We start from the raw sequence: 17958 nt of genomic DNA, 5'->3' as shown, positions 1-17958 counted from the left end.
CATTTCTTCCAGAAAGAACTGTTTCCAGGCCACCATTAACATTTAGAATGGGGCTAGCTGAAAAAATGCAGGTGTGCATTCTTGGGAAATCATGAACAAGATTATTGCATTTGAAAATTTTCCCATAGAAGGTGGGAGTTGCTGGCCAGAGAGATGAATCATTGTTTCATAAGAGCTAACCATTTTTTTTAAAAAAAGGAACCAAGGGGATGGCTCATTTCATTTTCCTTTGTGCTCTTTAGGAGAGAGAAATATTTTTAAATAGCAAAATTATGTTATTTATAGAGAATATTTAGGATCTGACCAAGTCAAATTATTGAATGGAAAGAAGACAAAAGTTAAAACATTTAATTTATAAAGCAGAAAAACATTGAATTAGAAGGGAGTGCATCCATTTGCCTGTGACTGTATAATAGATTTTCTGGGAAAAAATAGGGCAAATTATGTATTTCCCCCCCAATTTATTTGCTATGTGAAATTACTGACAAGTTTTACTAATCTCTCTCTCTAGGGCTTGAAGTGTTTCATCGTCTGGAAGAAGGGTTTTCTGATAGCCCACATAGTCATTCTGCTCCATGGCTGAATGAGCTTAAAAATATACTGTTCCTCATGAAACAAGTCCTCATTAGAGCTGGCCTTAAACATGTGCAAATCCATCTCCTTGTAGGAGCAGTGCATCAGGAACCACGGCCATTGCGACCGTCCCCTGAACCACAGCAGCAGTAAGCTGGAAGACATGCTCGAGATACAAACTTCTCTGTGTTGAAAGTAACCTGGATTGGATGACACTGGCACAACTTGTACCATTTCTCTCTACCGTTCTCAGACAGGAAAATGCACCCATTCGCCTAAGAAACTTGGGATTCATTGCATCTAAGACCATTTATTTCTCCCCCTTTTCTTCCAGGACTGAGTAGGGAATTTCCCATATGAAGATCTCCTCTACTCCAGTTACACTGTGTCCATGCCCCATTCCACATCCTGTCCTTACAGGTAAGGATAGTTACAGTCCGGAGCAGAAACAAACATAATGCTAACTCTTCTTAAGTCCTTTTCTGGGACACGCATTTATCCAAGCTCTCATGTTGGTGCCCATGCCTGTGATCGGGATGTTTTCTTATTCAAAGGAATAGTGCAAAAATCTTTTTTTTTTTTTTTTTTTTTTTTTTTTTTCCAGAACAAAAATACCCCTGCAGATGGACCAGCAAGGACAAGCCAGGCCTTGAGGTAGCTTGTCAGAAATCCTCATTAGTGACCTGGATGGTGGACAGAGTGCACCCTCAGCAAGTTCGCTGGTGATACCAAACTGCCGGGAGGAGCCAACAGGCTGGAGGGCAGGACTGGGGTTTGGAGGGAACTCAGCAGGCTGGAGAAATGGACCGACAGGACCCTCAGGAAAGACAAATGCAAAGCATGCATCAGGAACAGAAAAACCCCATGCTGCAACGCAGGCTCGGGCTGACTAACAGAGAACAGCTTTTCAGAAATGGATGTGGGGGTCCTGGTGAGCAAGAAGTTGAACAGGAGTCAGTGTTGTGCCTTCGTGGCAAAGAACTGCACTGCAATAGTAAGTAAGTGTAGTAAGCAGGCCAAGAGAAGTCGTTATTGCCTTCTAACCAGCACCTCTGAGATCACATCTGGACACTACATCCAGGTTTGGGCTTGCTAATGCAAGAAAGATGTTGGTGTACTGGAGTCTAGCTACGGCCATCAAGATGATAGGGCATGATAGGAGCACATTATGTACAGCAGAAGGGTGAGAGCTGGATTTATTCAGTCTGGAGAAGAGATGACTTGGAGGGATACGTATCACTGTTTATAACAATCTAGTGCATGGCTGTGGAGAAGAGCAGACCAGACTCTTCTCAGAGGTGCCCAGTAAAACAGTAAGATGGAGCAAATCAAGTGACAGAATGTAAAATGCCATTTAGATATCAGAACATACATCTTCATGAGGGTGCTTAAAGACTGGGACTAGAGAGGTGGTGGAATATCCATCTCTGGAGATATTAATAACGCAACTGGATAAAGCCCTGGGAAACCTAATCTGGTGGGCCCAGTTGTGAGCATGTGGTTGGACCAGACACATCCAGAGTCCATTCCAGCCTAGATAATTCTGTGATTCAGTGATGTCAAGGCAACCTGTCCAAAGCTTTCTGCACTCTACTTTGCTCGGGCTAGTGTGGTATTTAAGATCCAATCAAGTGCCAATTTAATCTGATACATCCTTTATAGCACTCTGAAACATGCCATCCTCAGATGAATTCTGTGAGCTAGTGGAATATTTTCCACTTCTAATTAATTTTGTTTATCAGTTCTTCCTTTTCATGATTACACGATTTACTTCCAAGAAATTTAAATATTCATTTATAAAGGTAAGGCAGATCCTAGTAGATGCATTTTTTTCTTAAACAAACAAATTCAACGATTGCTTTTTCTTTACTTTGTTCCATATTCACTTGAAACAATTCAATCTTCAAAGCACCAAACTCCAAATTTTATTTCCAGCTACAGTCTTCAGTGTAAAGGATTACATTGCACTTAACCTAGGTAATCAAGAAGCTCAGCTTTTTGAGGGATATAAATCAGCATAGTTCCAGTGATTAGATTCACCTACTGTAAATCTCCTTTCAACTCTAGATGCATTATCTAATTAATTTTCCAGAAACAAATCAGAAGTATGAAGAAAGAAAATCCTCAAACTGCTAAAATTAAACAATAATTAATTCTTACTTTATAAAGGCATTTATTCTGTAGAAAACATCTCTACAGTTGATCCATCAGTCTTCATTGACATAAATGAAGAACTTGAGTGCCCTCAATGTGAAATACACAGTCTTGCCAAGAGTGACCCTCATCATGTGATTAACAGATCTTTTGCTGAAACAGAACCAGGGGTTTAAAAAACAAACAGCAGAAAAGACAGTTCTGCTGTGTTGCCATATACTGTTTAACAGCTTGCTGTGCCCTGCCAAAGCAACGGCTCTGTGATACAACCCTGATTACGTGCATCTCTGTGATGGGCTTGGATAGCGGCATTCATATCTGGGTGTTTCAGGCTGCAGATAGTTCGGGAATGCTCAGATCCACCAACAGTTCATAAATATCAGTATAAGACACATTTTTTTTTTTTAAGGGCTGTTTCTAGTGCTGTAGCACTGGAATATTGCTGTTTTAAAAATCCAGGTTTTTAGATGATCTCCACTGCACTTACATTTCTGGGAATTCTGAGGAGAGTAACTTTGCTTTTCCATTTGAGGTAGGCTTGAGGCTGCGTGTCCAAGCTGATCCGCATATTTGTTCCAGGAGGCTAGTAAATAGATGTTTTATCACAGACAGATGTAGCAGCTCAGCAGGATTTGAGCAGCTCTCCAAATTCTGGGCTAGAAGTCTAAAACTACCACAACTGACTGCATGAAACCAGCCAGAACCCAGAACCACACCTGCAGCACAAGGACCAAGTATGGGTTTACCAGGGTGCTAGCAGTTGAGAGGCAACTGATTTTTTTCTGTCATAGTGTATTTATTTATTAATCCATTCGCCTTCTGTCTATAATTCTTCTGTCCTACAGCTGTGTACTTACCTTCTCCCTCAAAGTTTGTCTAATGATATTAGAAGACACAATCTGTCACCTGAAATGACTCCCTTTTTGTTTACTTTTGTTTTGAGCTATTATCCAAGTCTTTTCTTCATTATTTGTCCCAGTTCATATCAGTTGTCTTTGGGGAACCATGCAATTTGTGTCTAAGTTTATTTTTTAAAGTCCAACAGACCAACGTGATTAGCCCAGCTGATCTGCGTGCTTTTCATTTTTTTCAAATATTCCTCTACTTATTCTTTATCAATAGGTTCTTTTGTACAGTGATTTCCTACCTCACTTAAAATCCTGTCCAAACTGCTTTCCTATAGTTTTTCTTCTTTAGAAGAGATTTTTTTTTTTTAAGAGGAGTTCAATAACTCAGCCAATTTTGAGTTGTTGTCCTCCTTTTTAATTTATTAATGAACCTGCTTTTTCCTGCTACTTCTGCTTTACCCTGAAGAGTTACAGCCTTTCAATTTTCCTTATTCGTAATTTTAATTCACACCAGTGGACCTTTGGCCTTTAATCAAGGGTAGCACTGCTAATATTGGTACCTTGGCCAAAGTGTAAATTTGTTGATTTCTGCAACTTATACTTGCCTACACTTTTGACACAATAAGCTGTTCTTTATTTTCCCGTGTATTGAACCTCAGTGCCAGATTCTCAGGTAGGATAAGTCAGTAGGACTCCATTGAGCTCACATGATCTCTTGAGATTAGCACTTGCTGAACATGTGGTCCTGCTGGGCACTGTGCAGGAGCAGAATGGACAATACTTTCCCTCCAGCATCAGCTGCAGCTTCACTGGCAGGTATTTTCTATACATACACTCCTTAGATATGTTGGGGCTATTCTGGAGGAGGAACACAGTGTTGTGGTGGGATACTTGCCTAGGTAGCTTCATGACCCAGAGAGATCTAGAGAGATCACGTGTGACAATATCACGGGTGGAGACTAGGATCAGCCAAGGCCTGTGTGCTGTGGGACAAACTATCTGGGCAGGATACTTTGGACTGGATGTGGATGTCTGATGTCCAGACCCGAGATAGTCACTCCACGCTCCCTTTGGAGTCATCAGAAAGATACCAACTTTTCTCAGCTAATCCTGAACAGGATGTCTCAGATGAAGTGTATCTTAAAACTATTATTTCTCTCCTATTCATTAAGTTAAATGAAAATTTTTCCTTCATCTATTTCTTTTCCTCTTTTAAACCAACTGAGAGAATGTTTTAGTGGAAGAAAAGCAATTTAACATTAAAGCTTTCAAAATTTCATAAGCAGAATGGTTTAGGATTTTTTTTAAGCTCATCAAAAAAATAATCAGAAGGGATGAAATATTTAACAGACTCCAAGTTTGAACCTGGTTAAAAAGAAAAAAAAAACACTTATAAAAAACCATCTCCTGTTCTTATTAAGATCCCTCTGCTACTTGAGCTGCAGCTGAGACCCAGTTCTTCTCCATACTAATGGACACCTAGTTTGTAGCCTTAGTCTACTATGTGAGAGGCTAGCTATCTTTGTTGTCTTCCTTCTGCACCTTCTCTAGATGCTCCAGTGCTGCTGCTTCATCCTTATTGTCTCCTCTGCTGACATTGTGCTCCCCTGTGCTGTCACCCTCTCTCATGACATCCTTCTCCACCGTCATGGTAACTGGGAGCAAGAGTAATGCTCTCCTTTTTGGGCCTTCTTTATTCTTCCTCTTCCTCTGAGCTCTTTCCTGGCTGTTGGCATGTCAACACTTTTCTGCGGTTGAAGAACACCTCCTTATCTTCACCATAAACTGTTCCCACCCTCAGCTCTCCTCACTGCAAATAAGCAGTATGACACTCAAGCTCACAATCTCTGTGTCATGTGCAACACCTACCTCTCCTTCACACCAAACACTCACATCTGGATCATTGCCAGATCCTGCAGATTCTTGGCTGCAATCTCTCCAAAATTTCATCCCAACTCCTACCATCCCTTCCTGCTAAAATATCAGTCTTTTTTTTTTCCTGAGTTAGACTATTTCAACCTTTATAAACTTTTCTCTGGATGTGCCAACTTCCACAATATTATCCCAGGTCCATTCAAAATCCTGCCTACAAAATTCTTCTCTTGTGGAATCTGCTTTTTTATCTGTGGTTCCCCATGTTTTTACATTCATCCTTACAAGCTTTTGCTGTTCTGATCATCTTGACCTTCCACTAGCTTGCTCCTTTCTCTCTTGAAGATTGCCACGCTTGGATGATTCAAATCACAGCTCAGTTGCAGAGGAGGAAGCTTCCAGATACTGTGGTGATAGGAACTTGTGAAAGTGAAGGGGGAGATACAGTCCTCCTTGCTGCTGTGCACCTCATATCTCTGACCTCACCCTCATAACATAGATCTTCTAAAATACGTAGGAGTCAATGCAAAGCTTGTATAATAGCGCAGTCATCACAACTCCTCGTCACCACCATTTCCCAGTCTACATCTGATCTTGACCTGGATTCAGATGTGAACAGTCCCATTTGTCCTGTCTCTCACTCAAAGGCAGATGTGATAAGAAATAGCAAGATTATTTATTAAGAGGCTTTGTGTATCTTTCAGGAAGCTTAATATGATAGGGTGTTGAAATGGGCAAATGAACCCTGAACAGAAAGGGAATAGATGTGGAAGACAACTGCAAAACATACCCCGGATTATTTGTGCTAAATTCTTCATGGATTGGCCTCGTGCCATGTTTATCTGACTTTGGTGTTCACTTTGCCTGAATAGTCATACAGCTGAACTTTAATTGCAAGGGCATTTGCCAAATGTGTGCTCGCAAAGGTGCTCCGGGAGTACAAGTCAGAACCTACTCCCTGCAAGACCTCACATCCAGATCCTAGTGGCTTGTGCAGTCGAACAAAGACAACAATAGGTGACTTGATGACTAAGCCTGGCCCACTAACTCAGAGGAATTTTGACTGAAAATATCAAGAAAACAATCCACTGAGCAGAGGAAATCTGTGAGCAGTTTGTATGGGATAATTTCAAATAACAAACTTTGATGCTGCAGCGAATGTTCCCTCAAATAGGACAAAGGGAAATTCTGCCAAATTGTTATAATTTCTTGAACGAACTCTGGCGGCTGACAGTTACCTTTTATATTTTAGGAAGTATCTCATTATTTTAAAATACAATTTTAGTACTGAAAGTTACTGTAAATGTGAGTGTTTCTTCCTTATAACTTTAGATCAAATATTCTAAATTTATAAGTCTGTAGGTTATTTTTATTACCTTCCAGAACCTGATTGCTTTTTCTGGGTTCTGGAAGACATACTCTGTTCTTCTACCTCTCCCAGTGTTACCCAGTGCCATCTCAGCAACTGGAATTGAGAAATGTATGTATTTCTCCATAAGGCTGCAGAGAATCCAGACTTTGCTCTCAGTTTCATTGACTGCATCAGGCTAACTATGTCTAAAAACACAAATTTGTTTAAAGAATAGAACTGACACAATATAGCTCTGGGACACACATTGTGTTTGTCGAATAGGAAGATACCATTTCTACAGATTTATTGCTTTTTTTGGATTCCAGCAGTGCTCCAAGGCTGCTGCTGAGACGTCTGACGGTAAATGCACATGTTGGGACATCCACGCTGCCAGTCAGGGTGCTGTCAGGAACAGACCTGCCCACCAGTGTACCATGATCAGGCATGCGTGCACAAAGAGGTCACCTCAGCTGTCTGGATGGTGCAGCATAAGCCAGGATCTCTTTGCTGAGGGAGGCTGGGCAATGTCAAGCTGCTTCTGGGCATGTCATGACCAGGCTGTCAGTAGATACCCAACTCTGGCTCCATTCAACCACATTGTGAATAGTAAGTCCCAGCTGGAGCCTGGCACACAGCCCAGAGGTAGGTAGAAAGCAAGCAGGGCAGGGAGCCTGGAGAGCTCGAAGTCTCTCCCACTCTCAAGACCTGTGTGGACACAAACGTGAGTGACACAAACATGAGTGACAGTCACATGCCCAGATACGTAATGCAGATAAAGGCTTTATATATATATGTATATATGTGTGTATATACATGTGTGTGTGTGTGTGTTGAGGTACTGACAAATCAAGTGCCTTGTCCAATATATTGGATAGCACTGGCAGCACTAGGGATCTTCATCTCCTTGATCCTGCTACAGCGATTTACTCTGTCTCACCAAAGTGAGTAGAAAAATAGGGTTGGTTTCTGGCAGAATTGCGTTGTTTTCAAGCGAGCTGCTCTGAAACAAGCATGGAGGAAGTGGCAGTGCTATCTGAATAGCCCTTCCCTCCTGCTAAGCCTCGAAGCATGTGCACGACACCGCTCACGCAATCCAGGCCACCAACGTCAGCAGTAACACCTTTGAAAGCAACACAGCAAACAACTTCCATGCCCTGCAGGATGAGGAATATCAAGCCTAATGTTGGGCAGCTACAAGCCTGCAGGACACTGACAATTTTGAGAAGTTTTTGAGAAAAACAGCAAGATAATTAGGCTGTTGGTTAGACAAGAAAAGATTGAAAGCACTAAATACACATTCTTTGGCCAACCAATGCCTGAAGGAAAATAAAAGAGCTGGCAGGAGGGAATGTAGAGCCAAGGAAGAACTAGGATCTCCTTTATTAAGAGCACTCACCCCTTGTAAATGAGTTCAAACTGCAAGCCAGGAGGTAAGCTAGGCAGTGCTACAAAGCTGAGGGGAAGGTGGAGTGTAGGCATTAACACAAATGGTTGAACTCAAGGCTCCTTCTGAACCAATGTGGGTTTTGGCACTGGCTGCAGCTGGGTCATGCTTTTGTCCTGTGCTTCTCATTCTCTACATGGTCTAAACAATAAGGTGCTAATTCTTCTCAGGCACACAGAGGAATAGCTCAACATTGGGGTGGGGGCCCTGGAAAAAAGGGATACAGAGAAAGCAGAATTACTGAATGCTGCCTTTGCTTCAGTCGTCACTGCTAAGGGCAGCCCTCAGGAATCCCAGAGCCTGGAGACAAAGGAGAAAGTCTGGAGAAGGGATGATTTTCCTTTGGTTGAGGAGGAAAGGATTAGAGACCTTCCAGACAGGCTAGACATCCACAAATCCATGGGCCTGGATGGGATGCACCCATGGGTACTGAGGGAGCTGGCAGATGTTGTTGCCAGCCCGCTCTCCATCATCTTTGAAAGGTCCTGGAGAACTGGAGAGGTGCCTGAGGACTGGAAGAAAGCCAATGTCACTCCAGTCTTCAAGAAGGGCAAGGAGGAGGACCCAGGCAACTATAGGCCCGTCAGCTTCACCTCCATCCCTGGAAAGGGGATGGAACAGCTCATTCTGGATGTGATCTCCAGACATATGGAGGAAAAGAAGGTGATCAGGAGTACCCAGCATGGATTCATCAAGGGGAAATCCTGCTAAACCAACCTGATAGCCTTCTCTGATGGAGTGACTGGTTGGGTACATGAAGGCAGAGCTGTGGACGTTGTGTACCTTGACCTCAGCAAGGCTTTTGACACTGTCTCCCAGAACATCCTCCTAGAGAAGCTCAGGAAGTGTGGGTTAGACGAGTGGACAGTGAGGTGGATTGAGAACTGGTTGAAAGGCAGAGCTCAGAGGGTCGTCATCAGTGGTGTGGAGTCTAGCTGGAGGCCTGTGGCTAGTGGTGTCCCCCAGGGTTCAGTACTGGGTCCCATCCTGTTCAACTTTTTCATCAGTGACCTGGATGAGGGGACGGAGTGCCTCCTCAGCAAGTTTGCTGATGATTCCAAGCTGGGAGGAGTGGGTGACACACCTGAGGGCTGTGCTGCCATTCAGAGAGACCTGGAGAGGCTGGAGAGCTGGGCAGAGAGGAACCTCCTGAGGTTCAACAAGGGCAAGTGCAGAGTCCTGCACCTAGGGAGAAATAACCCCAGGCACCAGTACAAGCTGGGGGCTAACCTGCTGGAGAGCAGCTCTGCGGAAAAGGACCTGGGAGTGCTGGTGGATGACAAGCTGACCATGAGCCAGCAATGTGCCCGTGTGGCCAAGAAGGCCAATGGTCTCCTAGGGTGCATTGGGAAGAGTGTTGCCAGCAGGTGGAGGGAGGTGATCCTGCCCCTCTGCTCAGCCCTGGGGAGGCCTCATCTCGAGTACTGTGTCCAGTTCTGGGCTCCCCAGTCCAAGAGAGACATGGAGCTACTGGAGAGAGTCCAGCGTAGGGCTACGAGGATGATCCGAGGGCTGGAGCACCTGCCCTGTGAGGAACGGCTGCGAGAGCTGGGCCTGTTCAGCCTGGGGAAGAGCAGACTGAGGGGGGATCTGATCAATGTGAACAAGTACCTGAAGGGAGGGTGTCAAGGGGATGGGGCCAAACTCTTTTCAGTTGTCCCATGTGACAGGACAAGAGGCAATGGGCAGAAATTGAAGCACAGGAAGTTCTGCCTGAGTATGAGGGGGAATTTCTTCACTGTGAGAGCCCTGGCACAGGTTGCCCCGAGAGGTTGTGGAGTCTCCTTCCCTGGAGATATTCAGGGCCTGCCTGGATGTAACCCTGTCTACCATGCTCTAGGTGACCCTGCTGAGCGCAGAGGCTGGACTAGATGATCTCCAGAGGTCCCTTCCAACCTTACTGATTCTATGAGTCTATGAACATAGTGCAAAAGAATATAAATAGATGTAATGAGATAAAACTGGGAAAAGGGGAATCAAGGTCATTTAGATTGGAATAATCCACAAGTGAAGTATTGGAAGCCCCTTCTCACAGGTTGCTTAAAATTAGACTGGAGGAAAACAGACATTTTTAAAGGCAGAATAGGCTTCAGGAGAGAATTTTTGCACTTTCAAGAGAAGAGAGGAATGAGGGTATACTTGAGCATACATTCGTTCCTCGTTTACATGTCATGGGCACAAATTAATAATAACAAAGTTTGTAAGTTTGTAGTAAGAAAACTCACCTATCTGGCGAAATGATTCGGGTTTCCCCTGAATAATCGTAACCATGTTTAGAAGGACATAAAACAAGAGATGAAAGAAGTCTGATTAAAGCTCCGAAAGCCACAAGAAAGAAGGAAGATCTAATGAAGTAGGAAAATGCAGCAAGAGATAGAAAGGCTATCTTGTGCCTTCAGCTGCTCTAAAGAGCTATTTTCGGAGGAGGTGACAACTGTTAATTAATAATCAATCACCATCACAACCAATAATTCATAGTGATTAGAGATACACCAAATACACTGCAATGTTCTCAAGTTTTTGAAAGCAAATACAGGTGTTTGCCACAACCCTACAGGAAGAGTTGCCACGAAGCAATATTCCTCTAAAGCAGAAAGATGAAATCAGGTGGGTTTTGAGCAAAAGCTAACTGAGCATTGCTGCAGCCCTTACTTCAATGGTTCAGTGAGCTGCTGATCTATGTCTTGTTGTAAATTTATACCAGTACTTTTCCTCCCTTACCTACTTCTGAGCAGTTAATCAATCCCTAAAGATGTGGGGCCCTGGCATCATGAATTTCGTAACACGACGTATAAAGACAGTAAATGCAAGACCAGAAGTTGGAGAATGACATTCAGTGCACTGTACTATTTAAGAGGTCAGATTTGATGATCTAAATGATCCTCCTGATATTAATTGCAGGAATCTACATTCAGCCTAAGAAATGAATTCATTTTCTAATTATAATTCACTCAAAAACAGTCAAGGGTTAATGACCTGAGGCCTGAATCAGCCAAAAACCACAAGGCCTCCTTCTTGGCTTGTATTTAGAATTACTAAGGGAAAAAAAGAAAAAAAAAAAAAGCCTTAAGAGCTATTTAGACCATACAGAAGAAAATCAGAGCAGAAGTTTTGGTTCAGCTCCCAGCAGGGACAGTTGTGAAAGTCACAACAGCCTTCCCATAAAGGACCAGTGTCAGTGCAAGCCTGCAATCAGCCTGGCTCCCTGCCTGGGCAACACTGCTTAATACAGGAGTCCCCTCTCCGTGCTCAGGAGCCTATATATCTTCTTATGGGCTTCATCCACCCTTAATCTTCTGCTATCCCCAAGTAGCAGGAAAGACTTTAATTGACAGCACCAAGTTATTTCAGGAAAAACAGAATCCAGCTCTTGGCAGAAAGGGCACCTGTTTACTTGGGGAATACCTTGCTAAGAATTAGATTTGGAGCCCACTGATTCCAGTGCAAAGCTTCCCAGGGAAAACAACAGCCTCAAAATTCTCCAGTAATATCAGCATTGCTCAACAGAACAAAATACCGCCATGCTATGGCTTGATCATATCAACAGCCTTCCCCCATAAGCATAGACTTCATTCAATGTGGGCACCTACTTCTGCCACACCAACCTCAACGTATCTTGCTTTCCTAGTGGGAAACAAAGGATGGCAAAAGAGAGGACAACAGAGCCACTGAAGAAGGCAATCAATATCAACTTTAAATCTCCTGTGGCTTCCTGCTTTCCATCTATCCAGCATCTTCCTTATTAGCTCCTCTCCCCTGCATTGATTCAGAGCATGAGAAGCCTTAATAATAAGCAGCACATAATTCACACGTGTCTACAAACATACACATAGGAACACAGAGAGAGAAAGACTCAACTCACCACACTGAAGGTAATCCAGGAGCATCACTTTGCTCAGGTCAATAATCCGTATCAGGCCCGGCCTCCCCTGAGCGTGCACAGACAAAGCCAAAAGCCAAGCAGAAAGACCTCCTTGTTTAATTCTGCCAGCCCCTACGAACAAAAGATGGAGCACATCGGCTCCCTCGCTGCCTGTTCAGGGGGACAAGCCCCAATCACCCTTCCTAAGACTTTACATCGCTCCCCTCCTGCAGCTCTCCCTGCAGCCTTCTGCTCCTGTGCTAAACCACATCTCCAGCTAAAGAAACAAGTGGGCTATTCTACCACTTTGAATTGGATTAAGATGAGTGGAAAGGAGCTTACAGCTGGGGACCATCTGCAGCAGTGGTAATTACCTAATGAGGTTATAAAGATGTTTTTCTTGTTCCTTGCACAGATCTGTTTACTGAGAAATTTGCACCAGCACATGTATTGTGGTCTCTGCTACCCCATAACCCTGACTCAGTGCCTCCTTCTACTCCGTATGCATGTATTCCAGCCACAAGCTTGAGCACAGGGAAAAGGCAGGCTTCTTTGCCTGAAATACCGGGTGGCAAAAGCTTTCTTGCATTTTTGTAATCACAAAGCTCATATTTAATTCTCTGGCCTATGATACGCAGTAAACAGATGAAATGATTGCAAAAGCCCCTCCCAGTCTGAAAAACCTCTCTGAATGGCAAAACTAAGAAAAGAAAAACTCAGTCCAGGACAAACTTTCTTATATTCCATAAGAGGATCTTAAAGAGCACCTAAAGAATGGAAGAATCACAACTCCAGAGAAGTGGGGGAAAACATTATTCCTCATTCACCAGTGAGAAAAGCGTTATAGACTAGCTCAGGGATTTTTTCCACAGACCCCAAATGTCCTGACATCTAGCTCAATCAGTTCTCACTCGGACCATGCTTCCTTGCCAAAATACTGTCTTATATTTCTTACATAAAACCATTCTTCTCTGCTATTTTGTGTTCCTGTTAAAGAGAAGCTCCATTCTGCTCTCACAGCAGCTACCTTTAATTGGGGGTAGTGGGAAGGAAATAAAACCTTCCTTCAGTGCCCCATTCCCACTTAAATCATGAATAAATCCTCAAAGATCAATTATGGAAGGCAAGTCCCTGATGTCAGCGGCTGTTTTAGATAGCCTTCTTGGTTTCAAGTGCGATTGCTTGGTTTTTAATTCAGCTTAGATAGATTGTATATGTGAATCATTGCAGAATACCTAGTATTCCTACACATTATTTCTGCAATCAGTCAGAATACAGGACTGACCACTGCTGCGTGCATTGGACTGTACCATTCTCATACTGGGCACAATTTCTAATCTGTCCTTTCCTGACTCCCTCCTCCTACTTTCAGAGGAAAGCAATCTAAGCCAACATTTTTCATTTGGGAGCATTACCTAGTGGCTGCAACACACTGACCTAGGAGACCCCAGAGGATGGTGGTTTTATCTGACCTACAAGGCTGGTGTGCTCTGCAGTGTCTGGTGGCGTAAGCTGAAGCTCCCTTCCACCTTCCTTACCTGGGCTTCCTTTCTGTTGGACCAACAGAAGAAGACGCATGACTGAGTTTCATCCCTACATTGCACTGAGATACAACACAGCTAGAAGCTACCTGTGAATAAATATTTAGAAATAAATGACCTGACTGAACATGAATGTCTGCACTACAGACCCTCTCAGTTAGCAGCCTGCACTCCCTACTAATCACGCTCTGTAGGCACAATTCATCACACGTTACGGTTGACATCAATAATAGTTCAGATGCTGCAGCCCCAAGCATGCCTACTTTTCTCCAGGGAATCAGGAAGGAATAACTCAGATATAGACCTCTACCTCATAGACATCTAGAGTTAAGTGAGATGGATTCCCATTATCAGCCTTTTCAGCCCTAAGGTAGAAGTAAGGGTAAACATTTCAAAAACTTTTTCATATCCTAGAGTGAAATTTATTAGCTAACTGCAATTCTGAATAATTATTATCCACTAATTGATACTACTATTTTGGTGGCAGCCAGGAGTCTGAATTGCAAATCACAGCCTCTGTTATGCTTTACCTACAAAAACTTTGGCAATACCCGTCTTTTTCTCAGAAGTATGATGTATTCTTTTATTTTAACAACGTCAGATGCCTCCTACCCTCACCTTACCTGCAGATCAGCTTATGCCTAGTGACATCAGGCTGGCAAATCTCAAAGAGGCAATCAATGCCCTAATTACAATAGAGCCCAGAGAGACTCCAGTCACCAGTGAAGTAACTTGGATTTGTGCCGAAGTACAAAGAAATAGCATAGTTCCCCTTGGAGCTTTTATTATTATTATTATTATTATTTTTATTTCTATTTGGGGAGAAGGGGAATAAAATGCAAATCTTGCAATTTTATCTGGAGGAAGGCAGACACCTCCAGGCCATCTACGTTAAGGTGAGCTGAACTATACTCCAGGCACTGTTGACCAGATCTCTACCTGCCGCTAAGGAGATCAAACACAAATCATATGCAAGACAAATACTGTAAAAGCATAAAGAATTCAAAGTCTGAACTTACACAATGAATCCCACCCTTACTCCATGGGAACTGCAGCCCTAAATAAGTAGTCCCATTAGTTACTGCCTAATTTCAGGTGCTTCTATTTCTTCTCCATCAAAGGAGATCAAAGGCAAGTTCTCAGTCAGGTCTGAATTACCCTTAAAGGTGATTAGTGCCCCACTGATTACAGATCAGAAGCTGCTTGCAATGTATCCTTCAAGGGACATAATCTGAGCAGATTCTGTGTAAATTGCCTAAAATAACACTCCAAAAGAACAGACCAAAAGGGTAAAAAAAAAAAAAAAAAAAGAGAGAGAATTTCCTTTTGTGTATTATGCCTCAGCTTCTCTCCTCACTCTGCCCTCTCTGAAACTTCAGTTGCATCTACCGTGATGTTCAGGAGGACAGCTGAGGAGCAGAGGTCATGCCAGACATGTGTGAGGACTCCACATGGTGCATGCAGCATGTAACTTTAGACCGGTGTCACGTTCAGTCTCTTGAGGGATTGATGCTGTTTGTCATCGGAATGAGGGGACTCTCTCGAGCTTTAGCCTGTGCGAAGGAATGGCTTTGCAAGATAAAGCTGCACAAGATCAGCTTTACCTTATGCTGCAGCAGTTCTTTGGGTTTTTTCCAAAAGAAGATTACATGCCAAGTTGCTCAGAGTGGGGATTTCCAGCTTTTTTCTCCTCTGAGAGTATTGTAAAAATTAATCATTTATTATCATTAATTGCACTTTGGTAGTCTCCTGGGCCTATTTTACCTGTAAATCTCCAAGCAGCTTCAATACATTAATGAAAATGGACTCATCCCCAGAGGAGGCAGAGAATTTTTTGATTAATTTTTGGGGAGAACATTTGGGAGGGAAAGGGATTTTGGAAAATATGTTAGATTCGAGGAAGCATCTGCTGGAGAAGTTTCTCAAATTCAGGATTGAGCCTCAGTTAAACCTATAGAGAAGAGAAAACACCGCCTGTAGACAACTGTTAACCCAGATTCAAGCCTTTTTTTCTGAATTACGAATCACCTTGTAGGTCCCTGTTCCACACTCACAGACTGCCCTGACCATGTTCCCTCTCTGGCTAAACAGTCCTATAAAATCCCAGCTTGACATGAGCCCCAAAACACAGCCACAGATTATTTTAGTATGTTTTTCCACTAGCTGTACTGACAGCAGCACCATAAGACTAATCAGCAACATCTTCCCTGCTTCATCTACACCGTGAGCAAAAAGGACATGAAATAACCTACTAAATACGACAGAGCAGCAAGTCATGTAGCAAACCCAGAAGTCCTTATTTCCCATCCTTAGTGTCTATTAATAAACACTCCTTGCCATACCATGAAATTAGGCTCTTTTCTCCAGAAGACTGCAGAAATTTGCTGACTGAGAGCTATAGACTAAGCTCTTTGACTCTCATAAAACCTTCCTTACATTTAGATATTATTAGCACTTGTTTCTAATCCATTATTTAAAGATTTAACACCTTACAACTGAAATTGCTGAAGGCCTTAGGTCTCACTCAGAAAAAGGGAGTACAATTGGGATTATATTGAGGAAATCACTTGTTCTCTGTTCATAGAGGAGTATGAGCCAGCACTCTTCATTTCCAGCAGATGCTTAGCACCTTCTTAGGTCCTCCACTGAATACGGCCTCGATTTCTCTGTATAGCCCTGTTTTTTATAAAGTGGAAGAATATTGTTTCCAGCCTCTCAAACGTATTCATCAAGAGACAGTTGTGCTGCCCAGTCTGCAGAGCAGAAGGGAATGAATATAGATCTTCCTGATTTTCTCAGCAGTCATTTACTGATCTCTACCAAAGTAATTTTCAGAACTAATAATGCTCATTGGCTACACACATCTATGGCCACATATCAATATTGTATAATATTAGGTAGACTATACTTAAGGTGCCGTTTACTCAGATGCTCCCAAATGTGGATAATTAACTTCATCTAGGAGTACTATGAAGCCTAGACATTATTAAGAATATATGAGGACCTCCAGAGAGTCTAGAAAATTGGGAAATCCAACTGCAGGTAGATCTCTGCCCTAGTTCCAGCAGATCCCTCTTTCTAATTGACACTAAATTTATTTCCTTGCCAAATCTCCCCTCTTTCCTTACCAAACATACATTCTGCTTTAATATTGCAGGGTCACTTCAAACAGCTTTTTAATCTTTTCTTGTGTTGTTGTTGTTTTATATAAAAATAGAAGCACCTGAAAAACAAACAACCTAGGAAGTTGCAGTTTGTCCTGAAATGGAGCTGTATAAATGCACTGAGCTATCAGTGAGTGAGAGTGAAACGAAGTCACTTAGTGGCCCTCTGCAGACTTTCATGAAAGAGCTCTGGATTTTCACTGCTGAGGGTCAAGGAAGAATTTAAGCCTTCGGTATTTGAACGGATTGTCAGGTGGTTAATTCAAGCAAGAGCTAGAACAACAAATTAAATTGCTCCAGTGGCATAGATAGAATCAAGCACATCAAGTGGAAGTGCAAACGCAAACAAGGGTGTCGCTACCTCCAGAGTAGGAAGCACGGGGCAGCTTTCTGAACCCGGACAGTCTGCTTTTCTGAGCTGGGCCACAAGCAAACGTTGTGCTGTCTCCTCTCCCTGGTAGACCAAAATAGACACTGCAAGGTGTGCAGTGCAGAGCCCAAAACCACAGGGCTCTGCCTGAGGCCCTGCATTTCAAAACACCAATTGCGTTTGAATCACAGGGCTGCGAGAGCACCTCGCTTTTGTCCGTTATAGAGATAAGTGGTGGCTGTGAGATGCTCATGCATCTCCCCAGACTTCACCTGCTGCCCAGGCACCTTTCTAAGAGCAGCCCCAGCCTCGCAGGGGCCCATTGACCACAGTAGGGGACCTCAGCAGAACCCTCGGTGATCAGAGGCTCTCCTGGGTGAACCGAAAGGAGAGCTGTAGCTTTGCCAGGCTTTACTGTGCTTATCTTATCTCCACTGGAAGCCAGCCTCTTGCGTGTCTGCACAGGTTCCTCTCGAGTGTGATGACACCTCCAGGCAGAGCCTATGGGCAGATGCTCAGGGTGATATCGCTGCCTCAGCTGAATACCCCCAGCTCGCTGCTCTGTGCGTGTGTGTGTGTGGTGGGCTCTGAGATAGGGATCTTGGGTTGCTGTCAGGCAGCAGCTGAAGTACCACAAACCTCATTTCTCTGAGAGGAAGGCCTTAGGCTTTCATTCAGTTGCACCTTCAATAGATAATGCTCAAGTTTTTTTTTTTTTTTTTTGTTTGTTTGTTTGTTTTTTTCAGGGCTGGGTTTTTTACACTCCAGGGTGCTCTGTC

Source organism: Rhea pennata, chromosome 3 (genome assembly GCF_028389875.1).
Source record: "Rhea pennata isolate bPtePen1 chromosome 3, bPtePen1.pri, whole genome shotgun sequence".
NCBI lineage: Eukaryota > Metazoa > Chordata > Aves > Rheiformes > Rheidae > Rhea > Rhea pennata.
This window is presented reverse-complemented; position numbering follows the sequence as displayed.